General features: G+C 34.1%; 2 long non-coding RNA genes across 3 annotated transcripts in view; one reads left to right on the top strand and one right to left on the bottom strand.

The window, feature by feature from the left end:
- The window catches only part of LOC147012197 (uncharacterized), a 175,256-nt gene that overhangs the window by 21,807 nt on the left and 130,460 nt on the right, over positions 1 to 22,989 (bottom strand). The gene's annotated exons all lie outside the window — the stretch shown is intronic.
- On the top strand, positions 1,039 to 2,380 carry LOC147012199 (uncharacterized). Its single transcript, XR_015051812.1, has 4 exons — positions 1,039 to 1,401; positions 1,560 to 1,718; positions 1,965 to 2,022; positions 2,256 to 2,380. It is a non-coding gene; the product is annotated as an uncharacterized LOC147012199 (long non-coding RNA).

Here is a 22,989-nt window from a genome sequence, read left to right as displayed (position 1 = left end):
TCCCCATGTAAATGAATGGGGGATTTTCAGCCATGAAATTTTTCTTTTTTTTCCCCTAAAAAATAAATCCCCTTTTTAGCCCAAGGTATATTTATTTGTCTCCCCTTTTAACCTGGAGCCTGGTGTTGGCTTAGTGGTTAGGGTGGCGGCTTGGGATCCCAGGGTCCTGAGTTCAAATCCTGTTGGCTGCTGAATTAACACCAGGGGGTTGACTCAGCCTGCCATCCTTCCGAGGTCGGCAAAATGAGTGCCAGTGTACTGGTCCCGGTGTATGCCCCGGTTAGAATAGGTGTACCATATCCCTGTGTGTCGTAAGAGGCGACCAGGGTTGGTGTCAGGAAGGGCATCCGGCCATAAAACATTGCCTCAAGAAAAAGCCAAACCCCTGCACAGCAGGGAAAAATGGCTGTAAAAACGGTCATTTTTTTATTTCCCCTTTTAACCTAGGGGCTCTCTATTCAAATAGCCCATACAACAAGATAAAGATTTGTTAAAGGTGATTCTAAAGAAATATCTGAAACGCCTAAGCCCCGGGACACTCTCTATTCAAATAACTCATACAACAAGATAAAGATTTGTTAAAGGTGATTCTAAAGAAATATCTGAAACGTCTAAGCCCCGGGACACTCTTTATCAAATAACCCATACAACAAGATAAAGATTTGTGAAAGGTGATTCTAAAGAAATATCTGAAACGTCTAAGCCTCGGGGCACTCTTTATCAAATAACCAATGCATATTGTTTAGCTCACTCATTGAACCTATAAACATTTGTTCATTCTCAAATTCCTTCAATAGTTTAATTTTCTTTGCACAATAATCCCCATCTAAAATATTGAAAAACAAAACATTTGAATCTTTATATTTTTTAAGATACCCCTTTTGTGCCATTACGAAATGATAAACTTCTCTTAATGATCTCATCTGGCCACCGCCCGAGTTGCAAATCATTTTTGTACATAAACCATGCCAGAAAAAAGTTTTGTTTCAAATGTTTTCAGTTCATGCCGTGAAAATGAGGAAGTGTTTTTGACACGGCCGTGCTGTGTGAATGAGGAAGTGGTTTTGGACTGTCATGCTGTGAAAAAATAGGAACTATTCTGTGAGACAAGGTCTCGTGTTTATATTTTATCTCAGAACACGAACTGAAAACATTTGAATCAAAACTTTTATGGCGTGGTTTATGTCCAAAAATGATTTGCAACTCGGGCGGTGGCCAGATGAGATCATTAAGAGAAGCTTGTCATTTCCTGTGCCCACACCCAATGATTAAGCAATCTCCTCATCGTTGCTTTATAAGCGGTTCGCCAGACAAAGTTTCTGCCAGACGGGATTTTCATTTTTACAACTGAGGCATGGACGATATTTCTTCCGATGAAGCCAACAGCCCACTACAGAGTTGGTAAGTTTGTGTATGCTTTTCTCTTTTAACGATGAAGCAAATGATTATTAATTAAATCATGATAATTCTGATATATATATATATATATATATATATATATATATATATATATATATATATATATATATATATATATATAAATATTTTTTCCCTGACAGGGCATTGGAAGAAATTGAGTTTACATATCACGACGTGGTTCATGAAATTAATACTCTTATTGAAGAGATCAATGATTTTAGAAGAGAATTGAAAGACATTTACAATGAGTGGCATGAAGTCTTATCACGTCCTCTCATCTCGAAGGAATTAAACCAATGGTGAGACACGTGTGTGTGCCTCTCTCTCTGTCTGTCTTTCTACCTACCTCTCTCTGCTCTTATTGAAGAGGCCAATGATTTATAATGACTGGTCTCTGATCTCGAATGAATTAAACCAATGGTGAGGCACGTGTGTGTGTGTCTATGTGTGTGTGTATGTGTGTGTGTGTGCGTGTGTGTGTGTGTGTGTTGCTTTCCCTGTCTGTCTCTTCATCTATACCCTTGACTTATTATTTTTTTTTTCAGCACTATCGCACAACATCAGCTGTTGAAGCAATCTTGTACAACACATGATTTTCTGGAGGTAAATATTTCTGAATTATTATTAATATCACTCTCTCTTTAGAATGTCGCCTTATGTTGGTTGCATCATTAGTTTGGACGTGGTTTTGTCAGTACACTGGAATTCATTTTATTGACCTTGAAAGGATGACAGGCTCCTGGTGTGTTAATTCAGTGGTCAACGAGGCTTATTCATATTACCATGTAATTATCTTTATAGAACCTAATTATTATCCACTTTTTGTTTCAAAACAGAATATGGTGTCTGAGTTTCGAAATCACAAGACATCTGAAGAAGATTGCTGGGAAAGATTGTACATTCTCGCAAATGAATATTTAATATTTTCAATATTAATAAATTATATTTGTTTTGTTTACAATTACTTGATTCTGAATTACAAGAAAAGAATAAAAGAGATGTAAAGGGGGGGGGTTGGGGGGAGGGGGGTAGGTGCGCTCCCCAATGACCCATCACCCCCTCATCCCATCCCTCCCCTCCCCATGTGTGTGTGTGGGGAAGGGTGGGGGTGGGATGAGGGAGGTGGTGGGTCAAAGGTGGGGGCGCACAGGGGGGATGAGGGGGTGGGGCTTGTGTTGGCGGGGCTTGTGTGGGCGGGGCTTCGGTGGGGGCTTGTGTGGGTGGGGTGTGTGTGGGAGGGGCTTGTGTGGGCGGGGTGTGTGTGTGTGGGTGGGGCTTGTGTGGGTGGGGCTTGTGTGGGCGGGGGTTTATGTGGGTGGAGCTTGTGTGGGAGGGGTTTATGTGTGTGGAGTTTTTGTGTGGAGCTTGTGTAGGCAGGGCTTATGTGGGAGGGGTTTATGTGGGCAGGGTTTATATGGGCAGGGGCTTATGTGGGTGGAGCTTGTGTGGGAGGGGTGAATGTGGATGAGGCTTATGTGGATGAGGTTTGTGTGGATAAATGGATGGGTGGAGAGATGGGGGATGGGTGGATGAGTGGAGCTTGTGTGGATGGGTGGATAATTTTTAATTAAATAAACATGTTGTGTGTGTGGGGAACTACTTAACTAATCACTAATTATGTGAATATGATGAATATGGGTGGAGCTTGTGTGGGGTTTGTGTGTGTGGAGCTTGTGTGGAGTTTTTGTGTGGAGGTTGTGTGGAGCTTGTGTGGGGTTTGTGTGGGGTTTGTGTGGGCGGGGCTTCGGTGGGAGGGGCGTGTGTGGGCGGAGTCAAAAAGGGGCGGAGTCAAAAATTTCAATTTATTGGAGCTTGTGGGGGTGTGTGGTGGGGTTTGTGTGGGGTTTGTGTGGGCGGGGCTTGTGTGGGCGGGGGCTTGTGTGGGTGGAGCCAAAAAGGGGCGGAGTCAAAAAATTTCAATTTATCTTTGTCTTTTGTAATTCCTGTGAATAAAATGAACCTAAAATCTCTTCCCCTTCCAAATCATATATCTTATAAGTCCAAGGAACCGTATCTATTACATCAACAATTTTAAAAAGCTCGTTGGTCCATCTTTTCGTATAACCTTTTTCAAAATGAGATTTCCACCTATATATTCTTACGATATCACCAACTTTGAACTTAGGTTTTCTGACATTAATCTCTTTTTCATATTTTAATTTTGTAAATGTTTCTGATGGTTTCATATTTGTTGCCGTGTGAATCGTGTCATTATACTTATCCACAATATCCTGAATAAAAGATGACCATTGTTGTGAACCGAGTTGTGTGAATTTTTTATATAGTCTCTCTTTTAAGGTACGATTAAAACGTTCAACAACAACTGCCTTCCCTTCATTAAAGGTACTGTATAATGTAATACTGTTATTTTTAGAAAATTCATAAATGTCTTGTTATAAAACTCTCTACCCTCATCAGTCCACAATTTTTTAGGTTTTCTCTTACTTTTATTAAATATCTGTTGAAAAGCTAACATAAGAGTATTACCTGTTTTGTTTTTTAAAGGGACAACCCACACATATCTACTCCTCAAATCAATAACGGTTAAAGCATACTTGTACCCCTTATCATTATTGAGTTCAATCAAATCAGCAGACCAGATATAATCTACGTCCTTGGAATAAACTTTCCTTCTCTGAAACTTTGTGAATATTGGTTTATGTAATTCATCAGCTAATTGCTCTTCAATCTTAATGACATCATTAGAGCTTACAAGTTTTTTGAATTTCCAAGTCCAAGTTTCAATTTAGCACTGATCATCTTCTTCACAATGAACCGATCAACTTTTTCTCTCAAGGTTGGATTTTGTATCAGAGACAAATTATACAACATTTCTCTATCGGCTTCATGCTTTTCTTCCAACGTTGTGGTATTCCCATAATCAATATCGTGTCTCATGCACACTTCATCAACTCTATTGATAGGCTGACTCCAGGATTTAGGATTGTCTGCCTCATCTAATCTTTTATCCAAGTTTGTGCCTGGACCACAGAAAGAATACCCTGGAAGATGTAATTCCCCTGGTATTCCAGTAGTTGTAAATTTACTTCCTGATAAAAACTTTTGTATATCTCCTCCTAGTTTGTGTTGGGAGATAAATTGATTTTTTTTTGAACCACACACCGAACATATACCTTTTTGTATAACCCTGTTATTTTTACTTTTAATATATGAAATATTTTTCGTATTAGTTTTCTTTTTACATTTGAGACAATAACTCATTTATTTATGAGAAAAAATCCTGCAGAGTGCAAAAACCTTTTTAGTTTCCAACATGCACATTTGAATCTTAATTTTTAAAACATAAAGAATCCTTAGAAATGCCTTCACTCTCTCCCCCATTTATTTAAGAAAAAAAAAATGAAAAACTTGAATTAAAATACATGTCTTCTCGATGTCAATAGTCTTGTCGAAAGTATTGTAAATAGACTTATCAATTCTTTGTTTTCCTCCTCGGTGGGTTGAGTTATTTTCTGTAATACCCCTATTCTTTTTTGAATCTCACTGGTTTTCATATTTTGATATTTATTCATCCACTCTCTTTCCTCCCTCTCCTCCCTCTCTCTCTGCTCTCTTTCCTCCCTCTCTCTCTTCTCCCTTTCATCCCTCTCTCTTCTCTCTTTCCTCCTTCTCTTTCTTCTCCCTCTCCTCCTTCTCTCTCTTCTCCTTTTCCTCCTCTTCCCTCTCTTCTTCAACTCCTTCCTCATCCCTTACTATCCTTGAATCGCTTACACCCCATAGAATATTATACATATATTCATCAGGATTTCTTGTTATTCCTGTATCCAAAATAATTTTTTACAACAGGAAACCAATAAAATTTCTTTTGAATTTCTAAAAGAGCCTTACCTTTTCTTAACTTTATAATTTTTTCATTATTTAACATTCTAATTAAATCTAAAGTTGTCGGTTTATCAACATCAGCATAATGCCAATCTTTTATTGAAAATACCTCATTCTTATGTTGTAGAACATATTTATTAAAATACCGAATACCCTTTTCTTGAAGGTATGCTTGAACACAGAAATGATAATTTTCTTGAAGCCTTCTTGCTGTCATTTATGTATTAGAAATATATGTTAGAATAATATTATGGCACGAAACACCTCCCCATCTTCCCATAGTTAAATCATTTTGTATTTCCTTACTTATTATATATAATCCTGTTTTTTTCTGTTTTCATGAGATAAACAAGGGCAAAACCATTATTATATTTACCCTTATTAAATTCTTTTATTTGTTGTTTACTAATCGTAGCCCCACAAAACTCATTCTCGATACCAAGTGGATAATATTCTTCCTTACGACTGATTTAATTGTTCCAGGTCTTCGAGGTTAATTTTAAATGACCAATTATACCCTAAATCATTCATATCATACCCCCATTGTTCTATTCTCATACAAACGATACGCCCTTCTTTATAAAAAATTATTTTAATTCGAACTGTGAATTCTGTATGACCTGGAGATAATATCAACATTTCTGTATCTTTGGAATACACAGCCGTTTTATTTAAGTATATATATATTGTGATAAATCACTTAATCTCACCAAGTCATTCGCTTCAGTTGGGGTTGGATAATTTTTTAATTTATAAGCATTTTTCATGTTAATATTTTTGGTTATATTATATTTATGTCGTTCAGCCTGTGCCTTTGTGTAATAATTTGATAAATCAATATCCAGTTCTTGAGATACACCAAAGATAGAACCATCTTTACCAACATAAGTCATTTATATTAGATTAAAAATAATATCATAAATTTTTTTTATTTTTGTTGAGTTGAAATAACACATATAGGCATAATTTACCACAACACTTGGAATTTAATTCTTGGACTTGAAATGTTTGATAAACACCATTCTGTAAGAATTTTATGACTTCAACAGGTGGCGGAAGACCAAAACTATCAAAATAATATTTGTCTTGACTATTAAAAATACAAACCCAATGAGAACCGTTCCCATTATTATCTTATAAGTTCATAATAATATTCTTTGTATGTTTTGGCACATTTGTTAATTCATCTCTCATACAAATAACCACATTATGAATTTTTAATTTCTTACAATATTTCACAAGTTGTAAATTTGATGTTGTATTCTTTCCAAATTCTTTCAACCACTCATCAATGCTCATTTATTTATTAGAAACATATAATCCATTACCTCTTTTCGTTAATTTTACACCTGCTTGTGCTATAGAAGAAAGCATATCTCCAACTAACAATCTCGCTTTATCAGGCAGACCTTCAAGTTTTTCAGCAAAATCTACAATTACACCACTTCCACTAATTTGTTTCTCCAACTCTTTGTTATGTCTTTCCAATTCTTTTTGAGCCTGGAGTTGAGCCTTCCTTTCGTTGGCAGTTTTCACCGCTGTTGAAATACCACCCGTCAATGCTCCAACCGCACTTAAACCAGCAAATAAAGGAATTAGAAATGGGAGAAATCCTCCACTCGTCTCTCTTATTGAATATTTTTTCAACATTGGTTTTGTCATTTTAATTTTAAGTGAGCCAGTGTCATTCAAGATTTTAACCTGTTCTCTTGTGAGAAAAACATCAATTCTTACTGCTCCTTTTCTCTGAATTGTATTAACGTTAATCGTACAAGGCTTTTGATTTTGAACACAAGATGATAGTTTATGAAGATTGATTTGATTAACATATACCCCAGTTGGTACTTTGCCACTCATTTATTTAACAAAAAATTATGTGAGACTAATCATCACACCATTATCTGTATTAATCTGCAATTCTGTTTCTTCCAAAAGCAAACAATATGTATCAACTTCTTCACTCTCTCTTCTTTCAATGTATAGGGAAGTATCCACTCGATTAGACTTTATAGTTTCCTTTTGAGCGCTCAGGTCAAACGCATAGATTGTATACAAACTTTTAAATGCTGTCATATCCAAAATAGGTTCTTTATTTCCATTACTTTCACACACCTTTTGGTAAGACTTGTATGCTTCAGCAAAATCATTTTTTCCCAATTAATTTCCAATCTATCTCGTGGGTAAAATGTTCCATCTAGAGAAACGCGAAGTTGTTTCACCTTAGCATTATCACTCAATGCATTATTCTTATCAGTCGCAGTATCACCATCTGGCTTTTTAAAAATGATCCACAGATATCGTGGCTTTCCTTCCAGAACACCCAAATTCCACGTGTAAGTAGTTTGATTGAGTTTAACGTGTTGACATCTTCTTTTGAGGTATGATACACTGAGTGGTTTCTTTGAGTTAAGTCTTCGATTCAACATCTCTTCTGTTTTAAGATTAGGAGTATATTCACTGATATACCAACTCATCTCCTCAATTACAAATTTATTCTGTTCACCAAAAGCACTACCAACACCAAAAAGCAATCGATTTTCATTATCATTCCTCTGTAGTTGAAATCTAATTTTAAGACCATACAGAACTTTATCATGATCACCAAATCCAAATATACCTTTAAGAGGAACTGCCACAGTAAAACTATTTTCTGCTTTTGTATCATCATTATACATTCCTTTCCTTTGAGTATATCCAGGGTCTGTGTTTGTTCCCGTTGACATATCAGGAATAAAACCTTCGGCAGACCCCTTTCCCATTCTATCACTGAATGTATAGAGTGTAAATTTTATCATTTCAGATACAGCAGAGACATAATCAACTGCTTCAACTTCTTGTGTCCCAATATACAAACGCACACTATCAAACATTTTCCAGAAGAAATCATTTACAAGTGTAGCGTTTGTATTATTCCCAGCTTTAGTGAATTTAAATTTACACAACAAGAAACTTTCGGAGAGATTCAAATAGGTTTGTTGATTATTTATTTCAAAACTTTTTGTACCATTCGTATTCCAGTCTGTTCCAGTTATTGCATTTACCTTGAAGTAATCTTCTTTTTTAGTGGAGTTTGAGATGATAATAGTATCATCCAAATCATAGATACTATCAATTGCTTCCATGCTTGTATTTATTTAGGAAAAAAGATGTTAAAACTTTTGAAACCCTGATCCAAGTATTTGAATTATTTTCTGTCGTTCTTGGGGGGACAACTGAGTTTTGCCTTTCTTAATTTCTTTTATTGCTTGTAATTTATGAGATTCCTTCTGAGCATCTTTTATACTCTTTACGGCACCTGCTACATTTCCCACAGCAGAAGCAGTTGAACCAATTAGATCTTTATGTTTAAGAATAGTTGAACCAATACCCATGAGAGTATCAATTATCCCATCTCCTCTAAATTGATGTCCAACACCCCTTTGTCTCTTAGGTTTATAGTATCCTCTACCAAGATACATACCTTCACCCTTGTAGTATGGGGAAAGGAACATCCCATCCCCTGTAATTATTTTATATTTTCCCAACTCGTGTTTCCTCACAATAACCATCGTATTTATTTATTGGAAAACTTCACGTAGGTGAATTCTGATGAATATAACTTCTCCATTAATTTATTCCTGAGGATATTTGAATGACATTATCACTGTAAAACGTCCCATTAGTTTCAATCTTTTTTGAGGAGAAACCCAATAACTCTCTAAATGAATTATCAATTGTGAAATCAACCTTGTAGTTATTTTTAACTTTAATCGTTGATTTTGAAGTATGTTTTTGAATGTTTATAACAATATTTTTTGGATCATCACCCTGTTCTTTCATAAGACGAGCAATTTCGGAAGATATTTGAGAAATCTCATATGCTCCGGGTGAGACTGTTATCGTTTTGTATCCACTTCCCGGATTATAACTAAACTTGTCATTTTTCTCGGTTATATTAAATAAGGTATTATAAGTTTCCATGGACAATAAAGATGCCTCATATTCTTTTGTTGTGTCAAGTTGTAGTGGGTATGGGAATGAAGATGTGTGGTCGCTTGTTGTGAAATTGAAACTAAGGATTGTGCTTCTCATCTTATTTAATATGAGATAAAATGTCTTTATATTGATATTTATTAATTATTTTCATGTTCATCAACTGGTCTAAAATGGCTGATGCTTCATTAAAACAATTGTTATTTCCAGCCTTCTTACTGCCTAACAACAATAACAGTCTATTAACTAATTGCGATGGGTCATTTGGAAGAAAACTAACACCTGAACCAAGGATACTTAAAGCCTGAATAATGTGTTTCTCCTTCTCATTCTTCCTACTTTTACCAGAAAGAATAACCTTATAATTTAGAGTGTTCAGCAGATCAATATATACTCTATCATCATTATTTTCCATATCCAATGGTTTATCAATATACTTTGATTCATCCCTCACAGTTGAACCTTGTCTTCCATCTTTTGTGAGAAGAAACATTAATCTCGGAGTTAGTTTAACAGGGGGTTGAGCAGAACCCAAGAACCTTAATTCATCATTAAATATCAATACCTTTTCTTGAACAAGATGAAATATTGCTGATTGTTCTGTTGGAATGAGTCCTGCTTTGGTTTTTGAATCCGCTGAATATTCATTGTTTTGAAGAGCATTCACAATATAATCAGGGGTCGATTAATCTCTTCCAGTTGTTGAAATAATTCTTCATCATGATATTCTCATTCTCCAATATGCTCTAATTCTTCCTCCGTCATTTGACTGAAATCTTTTAACATTTGAAGTTTTTAGGAGTATATTCTACTGTGGGAACTGTGGAAACATCTTTCATTTTTTCTTGGGAAGTTTTTAAAAGTGGTTTAAAAAATTTCTCTTGTTTTCTTTCAAATGCTTCTTCGCCCGTTAGTTTCTGTCTGCGTTTCTTCTTTATGTCTTCCTGCTGTTTTACAACTTTTGAAACCAACTCTTGATGTTCCCTAAATCTTCTTGCTCTTTCTTTCGCATCCATTTATTTATTGAAAAATATCATTTAATATCTCATCTTGTTTCACAACAATATATTTATATTTTTCAGTCGTGTGTTTCATGTAATCCCCAAATTCCTTTTTACTACATAATGTAGAACAATTGTCTCTCCAAAAATTGTTTATATCTATTGAATTTAACTTGAATAAAATAAAAGTATTGGCATTGTTTCTGATGGAACGACGAGGAAGCTGAAAGTACGATTGACTAAGATAAATACAATTACAAGAAGAATGTCTCCCTCTTGTGTAGTAGCTGTCCATTACCGTTTGGTTTCTCTCATTAACACAATCATCAAAGATAACGAGGTTCTTTTTGGATTCATCCAAATCTTGGGGAGACGGTATATCATCCGTATTATCACTCAGAATACAAGTTATCGGTTTTGATTTCTTTTTACATCTCTGTGTATCACAAAATAGTTGTATTATATCTTCAATGTTAAAATCATTTTGGTTTTTTTGAAGTTTAAATAAACCGATTATATCTTCTTTTTGAAGACCAGAATTAAAACCTTGTGAGAGTAGTTGATACTCTGGTTGAAAACTCGACTTTGTGAAAATTATTAAATTATCATAATCTAAAAAGTTGGGAGTGAGGAGCATCTTTAAAAGTAAGCAGGTTTTTCCACATCCACTTGAACCAACTATGAGGCATCTTAATGAATTTGGGAGATTTTTATGGTTGTCAAATTTTATCTTATTTTCCCAAATAGGTAAAAAATCATTCATTTATATATTTGGAAAACAGGTTATTTAATTTATTATTGGCTTTTTTAGAAATTCTATATTTTATCCTAAGTTCAGGTTTAATTTCAAGATAATCCATTATTTTATTTATGCAATATCTTGTGTTGATATTTCCCTGAAAATCACATCCATGAATAAGATATAACAACAATCCTTTGAACATTTCTCTAATACGTTCAGTTTCTTCCCTTGTAAGGAAAGGTGTGTTCTCACCCTCGTACTTTACATTCATTTCTCGAATCAATCTTGTAAAGTAATTCATTTTTGGTGTAAATCTAAAAGAATTATTTTCCTTTTTATATTTTTGATTATCATTAATTAGAAGATAATCACAGAATATACATTGTTTATAGGCTTTTGACTCTGTGTTTAATCCCCGTCTTTCACACGCAGGGCAATTCTCAAATTTGTCATATGGAGAATCATGGAATTCAAGAGGCTCAAAATCGAGTAAACTATTCATATTTATAAAGTAAAACTTTACTTAAACTGAAATTCATCTTCGATATCATCTTCGATACTTTCAGAATCATCTATACTTTCATAACTATCATTTGAACACCAACTTTCGGTGCCATAACTATCGTTTGAATGCAAACTCTCGGTATCATAATCACTCTCATAATCTTCAAAATCTTCAGTTGAATATTGACTCATTTAATTAGTAGAAAAAACATTACCATCGATATCGATATACATTTTTTCATTAACAGATTCAACTGCTACATTTTTTATATTAAAGGTAATTTTAAAATGATCCTTAACTACAATTGAACGAAATGTCATTTCACCTGATATATTAACATCCTTTATTTCATCAGGATTTATATCTTTAGGGTTGTTGAAAAAAATACAAATTTCTCCTTGCATATTACAGATGGTCTTATCTTTTCTTTCTAAAGCTTCATCCATAAGGTTTTTATTTTTTGATACCTTTTCTTGTTTCATTGCTTTTTCTAGTTTTGAATATATTGCCAGAAGGAGAGGAGAAACTTTTGTTAGAGATACCTTAATTGATGTTCTTCCAGGTATACTAAAAGCCCTTCCACTGAAGTAAATTGAAGAACTCATCATATCCACCATAATTGTTTTTATCCAATAGTTGTTATATTTATCTTTGTTCAATTTTACATCCTTGACATATTTCTCAGCATCTTTAACAAATGAAGAGATTGATTGAAACTTGTCTTTTGTGTCTTGAAACATTGTATTTATTAAGTGAAAAAGTTGGAGGATAAAATGGTTTTAAGCACAGATTCACCTGTAAAATAAACGAAATTTTCATCAAGAAAATTTTAGTTTAAGCACAGATTCACCTGGAAAAATAAACGAAATTTTCACCAAGAAAATTTTAGTTTAAGCACAGATTCACCTGTAAAATAAACGAAATTTTCATCAAGAAAATTTTAGTTTAAGCACAGATTCACCTGTAAAATAAACGAAATTTTCATCAAGAAAATTTTAGTTTAAGCAAAGTTTTATTATATAAATATGGTGAATACAACATACTGCGATGTTTGTAATCACGAATATAAACATTATAGAAAACACCTCCGAACCAACAAACACACATTTAATCTATTTCACAAAATATCCCCTCTTGAGTTGGAAAGAAAACATTGTGATACCTGCTCAAAGGATGTTTTGAAGAGTAGTATAATAGGCATCTTCAATCACAAAAACACAAGAAAAATGAGTTTAAAGTAAAGGGAGACTATTATATTGAAAACACTGATGGGGCATTTAAAGGGCATATAAAAATCAGGATTTTTCAATTTGGAGAACCCGGTCCATCATCAATAGTTGAATCAATTGAAATAGTGAAACCTGATGTTGAAAAATTTATTAAAAAGACATTAAAAGAAATGAAAACTTTAAAGTTTTATATGGGAGTGAAAATGAATATGAAAAGACAAGATGAAGAACAAACTCCTTATATGAGAACAGATCTTCATTTTATAACATCATTTCAAGATTTTTTGAATAGTGGGGTTTATGAAGAACTATCAAGACAAGAGGAGGATGTTGATAATACAGTGGTAGGAAGTGGATTCAATATTTAAAAAAATCATCTTTTTAGATATACACATTCTAAAATCAAACCCTCTTAAAGCTTCTTCTTATATTGAATTACCAAAAGAAATAAAACGAAAGAAGGCAGTTGTTAATATTAAGAATAATGATAATAAATGTTTTCTCTGGTCTGTTCTTGCTCACTTACATCCACCAAAATGTAATTCAGAAAGAGTAAAACAATATATGAAATATGAGAATACATTGGACATTAAAGATTTTAATTTCCCAATGCCACTAACAGATATTCCTAAATTTGAGAAAAAGAATAATCTTTCTATTAATGTATATGGATTAACGGATACAAACAAAGTTCAAATATTAAAAATTTCAAACAACTATAAAAATGAAGAAACACACATTGATCTTTTATATTTTAGTGTTGGAAAGAATTCACATTACACATACATCAATAATTTATCAAGATTAATCTCTTCTCAGGTATTCAGAACAGCAAACAAAATATATCCTTGTAAGCGATGTCTTAATTCATTTCATACAAAAGAACGATTAGAACAACATTCAAAATATTGTAGTAATCATAAATCAGCTGTAATTACAATGCCTAAACCTGGTGAAAAGATTTCTTTTGAAGATTATAATAAATCTATCATGCACCCATTTGTGATATACGCTGATTTTGAATGTATCCTTAAAAAGATAAATACTGCTTCTCCTAATCCAAAAGAACCATATACAAATAAATATCAAAAACATATTCCTTGTGGTTTCTGTTATTATATCTAATCATCTGTTGGAGAAAAGTATAATAAACTTGAACAGTATAGTGGAAAAAATGCTTCACAAGAGTTTGTAAAACGATTAGAAAAGGATTGTATAAGACTAACTAAATTAATAAAAGAAACAAATGAACCGATGAAATTAACCATAGAAGAAAAATTAGAATTTAGAAAGAACAATATCTGTCATATTTGTGAGGAGGAAATTGAGGAGTCTAAAGTTAGGGATCATTGTCATCTTACTGGTAAATATAGAGGTCCTGCTCATTCCTGTTGTAATCTTAATTATAAATTACCTTCTTTTATTCCAGTCTTTCTTCACAACAGCGCCAACTATGATACACATCTATTTATAAATGAACTTTCAAAAACACCAGGGAATATTTCTGCCATAACAAACACAAGTCAAAAGTATATTTCATTTACAAAAATGATATTCACAAAACCTATAACTCGTATAAGGTTTCTTGATTCTTACAAGTTTATGGGAACGCCACTAGCCAACCTCGCATCAAATCTAAGCTCCACGGGCTCTTTTCCAAATCTTAATTCATTCTTTCCAAAAGAGGAAATTCTAACTAAAGAGGAAATTCAGATTAAAGAGAGAATTCAAAGTAAAGAGAGAATTCTAATTAATGAGGAAATGAATGAAGAAATTCTTACTGAAGATGAAATTCTAATTATACAGAAAATTCGAACAAAGAATGAAATTCTAACTAAAGAGGAAATTCTGATTATAGATGAAATTCTGATTAAAGAGGGAATTCTAACTAGAGAGGAAATTGAAACAAGGAATGAAATTCAAAGTAAAGAGAAAATTCTTACAAGTAAGGGAATTTATCCTTATGGTTATATGGATTCATTTATGAGATTTAAAGAAACACAACTTCCTTCAAAAGAAAGTTTCTATAATAACCTTTATGAAGAAGAGATAAGTGATAAGGAATATAAACACGCACAAGAAATTTGGAAAATATTTAAGATAAAGAACCTTGGAGAATATCATGATTTGTATCTAAAAACATGTTTTATTGTTAGGTGATGTGTTTGAAGCTTTTAGATCACTCTGTCATAATAAAAATTGTTATGGATTAGATCCTGCCCACTATTTCACAGCTCCTGGTTTAGCTTGGAGTGCAATGTTGAAAATGACAAAACAAGATATAGATTTAGTCAGTGATGTAGATATGCTTTTGATGATTGAGAAGTCTAAGAGAGGTGGAATATCACAAGTATGTTCAAAAAGATATGCTAAAGCAAATAATAAATATCTTCCAAATTATGAGAGTGAAAAAGATAGTAATTATTTGATGTACTTTGATGCTAATAATTTGTATGGATGGGCAATGTCTCAATCCCTGCCTTATGGAAAATTAGAGTGGGTGGAAGAAAAGGATTATGAAAAGGCTTTGATGAATATTGTTATTTCTTCTCAAGAGAAATTGAATGACAAAGAAGAAGGTTATTATTTTGAAGTTGATTTGAAGTACCCGAGTGATCTTCATAATAAGCATAAAGACCTTCCTTTTGCATGTGAGAAAGAAACCCCAAAGAAAGAATGGTTCAGTGATTATCATAAAAGTTTTAATATTAAAGGCAAATCAACAGAAAAGTTATTAACAACATTCTATGATAAAGAGGGATATGTTTTGCATCAAAGGAACTTGAGACAATATTTATCTGCTGGGTTGAGAGTAGCTAAAATTCATAGAGTTTTAAAATTTAAACAAAGTCCTTGGATGAAAAAGTATATTAAATTCAATACAGATATGAGAACAAATACAAAAGTAAAATTTGAAGGGGAATTCTATAAATTGATGAATAATGCTGTCTTTGGAAAGACAATGGAGAATGTTATAAACAGGCAAAACATTAGATTTGCAACATCTTGGAAAGAAGCTTCTAGATTGATAAATAAACCAAGTTTTGAGAGAGAAGAGGTTTTTTCAGAGAACTTTTCTGCTATTCATATGAAAAAGGAAAGTATTGTCATGGATAAACCAATTTATATTGGAACAGCAGTTCTTGATTTATCAAAGATATTGATGTGTGATTATTTGTATAATGATTTAAAGAAAGAGTATGGTGAAAATGCTTCATTGTTGTATATGGACACCGATAGTTTTATTCTAGATATAAAAACTGACGATGTTTATAAGGATATGAAGAAAAACATTGGAGTATATGATACAAGTAATTTTAGTAAGAAGAGTGAGTTATTTTCAAAAAAGAATGAAAAGGTTATTGGCAAGTTTAAGGATGAGTTGGGTGGAAAAGTAATGAGTGAGTTTATTGGATTGAGAGCAAAGGCATATGCTTATAAGTATGGTGATCAGATTGATAAAAGGTTAAAGGGAATAAAGAAATATGTAATAAAGAAATCAATAACTTTTAGAAATTATTATAATTGTTTGATGAATAAGAAAGAAGAATATAGGAAAATGAATACAATAAGAAGTTATAAACATAAGATATATAGTGAAGAAGTAAATAAAAAGGCATTAGGAGCCTTTGATGATAAGAGATTTATTTTAGATAATGGAATAGATTGTGTTCCATATGGATATTGTATGATAGAGTGTATAAAATAGATTGTGTTCCATATGGGTATTGTATGATAGAGTGAATAGAATAGATTGTGTTCCATATGGACACAAGTTTTAACGATGGGAAGATGGGTTAGGGTTTTTAAGGGCTACCGCCGCGTTTTTCACAATATATAAATGGTCGAACCAAGTATTAGTCAAACTAAAGAGTGGAGAAAATCTCAGTCTTGGTATATAAATGGAAAACATAATGAATGTGAAAAATATCAAATAAGTCTTATTGAAAAAATATCTAAAACAAAGGTAAATAAAACAAATATGCGAATCAATTTAAAAACCAATAAGTTAGAGGATGTAAAGAAAATAATAAATATGTTTGAATGGACTGAAAAATTTGATGGTTATCAATTGAACAATGGAAAAATAATTTACTACAATATCAAAATGATATGCAACTCAGGAGGTGGTCAGATGAGATCATTAAGAGAAGTTTATCATTTCGTAATGGCACAAAAGGGGTATCTTAAAAAATATAAAGATTCAAATGTTTTGTTTTTCAATATTTTAGATGGGGATTATTGTGCAAAGAAAATTAAACTATTGAAGGAATTTGAGAATGAACAAATGTTTATAGGTTCAATGAGTGAGCTAAACAATATGCATTGGTTATTTGATAAAGAGTGCCCCGAGGCTTAGACGTTTCAGATATTTCTTTAGAATCACCTTTCACAAATCTTTATCTTGTTGTATGGGTTATTTGATAAAGAGTGTCCCGGGGCTTAGACGTTTCAGATATTTCTTTAGAATCACCTTTAACAAATCTTTATCTTGTTGTATGAGTTATTTGAATAGAGAGTGTCCCGGGGCTTAGGCGTTTCAGATATTTCTTTAGAATCACCTTTAACAAATCTTTATCTTGTTGTATGGGCTATTTGAATAGAGAGCCCCTAGGTTAAAAGGGGAAATAAAAAAATGACCGTTTTTACAGCCATTTTTCCCTGCTGTGCAGGGGTATGGCTTTTTCTTGAGGCAATGTTTTATGGCCGGATGCCCTTCCTGACACCAACCCTGGTCGCCTCTTACGACACACAGGGATATGGTACACCTATTCTAACCGGGGCATACACCGGGACCAGTACACTGGCACTCATTTTGCCGACCTCGGAAGGATGGCAGGCTGAGTCAACCCCCTGGTGTTAATTCAGCAGCCAACAGGATTTGAACTCAGGACCCTGGGATCCCAAGCCGCCACCCTAACCACTAAGCCAACACCAGGCTCCAGGTTAAAAGGGGAGACAAATAAATATACCTTGGGCTAAAAAGGGGATTTATTTTTTAGGGGAAAAAAAAAGAAAAATTTCATGGCTGAAAATCCCCCATTCATTTACATGGGGAAAAGTGAGCCAGAACCAGTATTCTTACCCTACTTATACATATATATATATATATATATATATATATATATATATATATGTATATATATGTATATATATATATATATATATATATATGTATATATATATATATATATATATATATATACCACACAGGGATATGGTACACCTATTCTAACGAGGGCATACACCGGGCCCAGGACACTGGTACTCATTTCGCCGACCTCGGAAGGATGACAGGCTGAGTCAACTCCCTGGAGTTATACTACTTGGTATATATATATATATATATATATATATATATATATATATATATATATATATATATATATATATATATATATATATATATATATATATATATATATATATATATATATATATATATATATATATATATATATATATATATATATATATATATATATATATATATATATATATATATATATATATATATATATATATATATATATATATATATATATATATATATATATATATATATATATATATATATATATATATATATATATATATATATATATATATATATATATATATATATATATATATATATATATATATATATATATATATATATATATATATATATATATATATATATATATATATATATATATATATATATATATATATATATATATATATATATATATATATATATATATATATATATATATATATATATATATATATATATATATATATATATATATATATATATTTGAAAGCCTGTTGTTGGTGCAGTGGTTAGGGCAGTGGCTTTGGACCCAAAATGTCGTGTGTTCAAACCCCGTTGGGCAACTGAATTTTTATATATATATATATATATATATATATATATATATATATATATATATATATATATATATATATATATATATATATATATATATATATATATATATATATATATATATATATATACCAAGTAGTATAACTCCAGGGAGTTGACTCAGCCTGTCATCCTTCCGAGGTCGGCGAAATGAGTACCAGTGTCCTGGGCCCGGTGTATGCCCTCGTTAGAATAGGTGTTCCATATCCCTGTGTGTCGTAAGAGGCAACCAGGGTTGCGTCAGGAAGGGAATCCGGCATAAAACCTGTGCCAAATCATTATGCGGATCGTTGATCCGCTGTGGCGACCCCTAACGGGAGCAGCCGAAAGAAGAAGAAGAAGAAGAAGAAGAAGAAGAAGAAGAAGAAGAAGATATAGACATAATTGAACACAACACTTGGAATTGAATTATTGGACTTGAAATGTTTGATAAACACCATTCTGTAAGAATTTTATTACTTCAACAGGTGGTGGAAGACCAAAACTATCAAAATAATATTTTCTTGACTATTAAAAATACAAACCCAATGAGAACTGTTCCCATTATTATCTTCCAAGTTCATAATAATATTCTTTGTATGTTTAGACACGTTTGTTAATTCATCTCTCATACAAATAACCACATTATGAATTTTTAATTTCTTACAATGTTTGACAAGTTCTAAATTTTAAATTGTATTCTTTCCAAATTCTTTAAACCACTCATGAATACTCAATTATTTATGAGAAAGATATATTCTATCACCCATTTTAGTTAATTTTACACCTGCTTGTGCAATAGAAGAAAGCATATCTCCAACTAACAATCTCGCTTCATCAGGCAAACTTTCAACTTTTTCAGCAAAATGTACAATTGTACCACTTCCACTAATTTGTTTCTCCAACTCTTTGTTATGTATTTCTAATTCTTTTTGAGCCCGGAGTTGAGCCTTCCTTTCGTTGGCAGTTTTCACCGCTGCTGAAATACCACCCGTCAATGCTCCAGCCGCACTTAAACCAGCAAATAAAGGAATTAGAAATGGGGGAAATCCTCCACTCGTCTCTCTTATTGATTATTTCTTCAACATTGGTTTTGACATTTTAAATTTAGGTGAGCCAGTATCATTCAAGATTTTCACCTGTTCTCTTGTGAGCAAAACATCAATTCTTACTGCTACTTTTCTCTGAATTGTATTAACGTTAATCATGCAAGGCTTTTGATTTTGAATACAAGATGATAATTTATGAAGATTGATTTGATTAACATGTACCCCAATTGGCACTATACAACTAATTTATTTATCAAAAAAATTATGAGAGACTAATCATAACACCATTATCTGTATTAATCTGTAATTCTGTTTCTTCCAAAAGCAAACAATATGTATCAACTTATTTATTCTCCGCTCTTTCAATGTATAGGTAAGTATCCACTTGATTAGACTTTAGTTTCTTTTTGAGCACTCAGGTCAATCGCATAGATTGTATCCAGACTTTTAAATGCTGTCATATCCAAAATAGGTTCTTTATTTTCATTACTTTCACACACCTTTTGGTAAGACTTGTATGCTTCAGCATAATCATTTTTTCCCAATTAATTTCCAATCTATCTCGTGGATAAAATGTTCCGTCTAAAGAAACGCGAAGTTGTTTCACCTTGGCATTATCACTCAATGCATTATTCTTTACAGTAGCAGTATCACTATGTGTTTTTTTTTCAAATTTTTTTTATTTTATTTAAGGTATGATACATTGAGTGGTTTATTTGAGTTAAGTCTTCGATTCAACATCTCTTCTGTTTTAAGATTCAGAGTATATTCACTAATATACCAACTAATTTCATCAATTAGAAATTTATTCTGATCAGCAAAAGCACTACCAACACCAAAAACCAATCTATTTTCATTATCATTCCTTTGCAGTTGAAATCTAATTTTAAGACCATACAGAACTTTATCATGATCACAAAATCCAAATATACCTTTAAGAGGAACTGCCACAGTAAAACTATGACCTGCTTTTGCATCATCATTATACATTGCCTTTCTTTGACTATAACCAGGGTCTGTGTTTGTTCTCGTTGACATATCAGAAATAAAACCTTCAACAGCCCCCTTTCCCATTTTATCACTAAATGAACACAGTGTAAATTTCATCATTTCAGATGCAGCAGAGACATAATCAACCACTTCAACTTCTTGTGTTCCAATGTACAAACGAACACTATCAAACATTTTCCAGAAGAAATCATTTACGAGCGTAGCGTTTGTGTTAGTCACAGCCTTAGTGAATGTAAATTTACACAACAAGAAACATTCTGCGAGATTCAAATAAGTTTGTTGATTATTTATTTCAAAACTTTTTGTTCCATTTGCATTCTAGTCTGTTCCAATTATTGCACTTACCTAGAAGTAATCTTCTCTTTTAGTAGAGTTTGAGATGACAATGGTGTCATCCAACTCATAGATACTGTTACGGTGGTGGAAATTCACAGAACACCATTCAGGTTCCCCAGAGATCAGTTATTTCGATAAGTGTGTTCCAGGTTAGATTTCTCCACCGATGTATAAAGGGAATTATTCGTGTGCCGGGCTGTGCATCTTTGAGTTAGCCGTTATTCTTTCTCTATCTTTTATTTTAAATAATCAAACATCTTCTCATCACAATACCACCCCGTCCTCCTCAGCGAAGCGGCAAAGTGCGATCAGTGCGAACTCGTGCCGTGACAAGCAGGGCGATTTCAACCATGTCTGCGTGTGATCAGCCGATGCGACAAGCAGGGTATATTTCAACCACGTCCGCGTGCCGTTGGTGCGAACTCATGCCGCGACAAGCAGGGCGATTTCAACCACATCCGCGTGCCGTCGGTGCGAACTCGTGCCATCGGTGCAAACTCATGCCACGACAAGCAGGTCGATTTCAACCATGTCCGCGTGCCCTCAGTGCAAACTCGTGCCGTGACAAGCAGGGCGATTTTAACCACGTCCACGTGTGATCATCCGCTTTCATGGAAAAATTAGATCAGAATGGCCTTACCCTCTGAAGGAGCTGGCCAATCAGAAGTGAGAGAGTCAGGGCCAGCCAGGGGTGAAGGTTCAAAGGTGATAGGGGGAAGGCGCCAATGACGGGTGGCGAAACCTTCGGCGGCTTCTCCCCTCGGGGCAATAAAAAGCCGCGTTCGGACGCTTTCAGAGCAGCCGAGTGGAGTTGAGTTGAGTTTGTTCATCGGAGGGACGCAGTTCGTCGTTGGAGCCAGCCAAGTCCACAGTTCGCTGGAAGGTTCGCCAGCGCAACCTAGGGAGCCAGTTGGAGCTCGGGGGATCCGGGCAACTGACCCTGAAGCAGTCGGGCGAAAGACCCGTTCACTGCTCCAGCGCGTTGTCGGCTAGGCCCGACCGACCAGGCCGCAGTGAAGGCCAGACGACCGAGGGGAACCATACAAGCTGCTCGTCAAGCCGCCCAAGCAACTGGCGTGTTCGCGACGCACCGTACGACCGAGGGGAAACGTACAAGCTGCTCGTCAAGCCGCCCAAGTGACTGGCACGTTCGTGACGCCCAGTCTGAACGGAGACATCAGGGGTCGCCGATCACAAAGACCCATCAAGTAGCCACAAAGTGCGACGAGGTAACCTGCCCGGTCTCTCAGGGCCTGTTCCGGTCATCTCGGCCCTGAGTGCATTAAAGGCCCATGAGCCCAATTCTGTTCCTTCTTGGGTTTTGCATGGAAGTCTGTGGGCCCTAACTTGTAAGTAGAATTGTTAAGTGCATGCTCGCGTACATAATAAATAGATATCAGCTGAAGGCTTTTGGTTGTGTCTTTTCCCCATCCCCCCATTCATTGCATTGCCTGTAAAATAAATGCCTCTTTGTTTGAACGGAAAACCTGCTCGTCGTGTCGTTTCATTCCATTGACTGCTATGGTGCGTACGGAGAATTAGCTGGCTTTGAAAGCTGATAAACGTACATCTGGTCTGACGGGATTTGGCGAATTAAAACCGCTCGACTTCGCATATGGAACGAGCTGCTTAAGCGGCTCGTTTTCGTGCAGGTCCCGTCGAAGTATAAACTCCCGGTATTTCTGTCCACGTGAATAGTGAGGTATATCGATAATTTGGCGATTGACCCTGAAGCGCGTGGACATAAGAATTGGCTGGTTTATGGTGTATCAAAAACACCGTAGCTGGGTTTCGGCGTTTGTCCGGAAGCTACGACTAGATTGTCGCGTTCAGTGGATTGCAGCCAGGATTGGGCTGAAAAGGTCGTGCGCACGCCGAACGGGTGGAAATCTACAAAAATACTATCAATTGCTTCCATACTTGTATTTATTAAGGAAAAAAGATGTTAAAACTTTTGAAACCCTGACCCAAGTATTTGAATTATTT

Source organism: Eptatretus burgeri, chromosome 15, assembly GCF_056783735.1.
Source record: "Eptatretus burgeri isolate ZD-2024b chromosome 15, Ebu_testis_v1, whole genome shotgun sequence".
NCBI lineage: Eukaryota > Metazoa > Chordata > Myxini > Myxiniformes > Myxinidae > Eptatretus > Eptatretus burgeri.
Note: the sequence above shows the minus strand (reverse complement) of the source record. Positions and strands in the feature narration are given on the sequence as shown.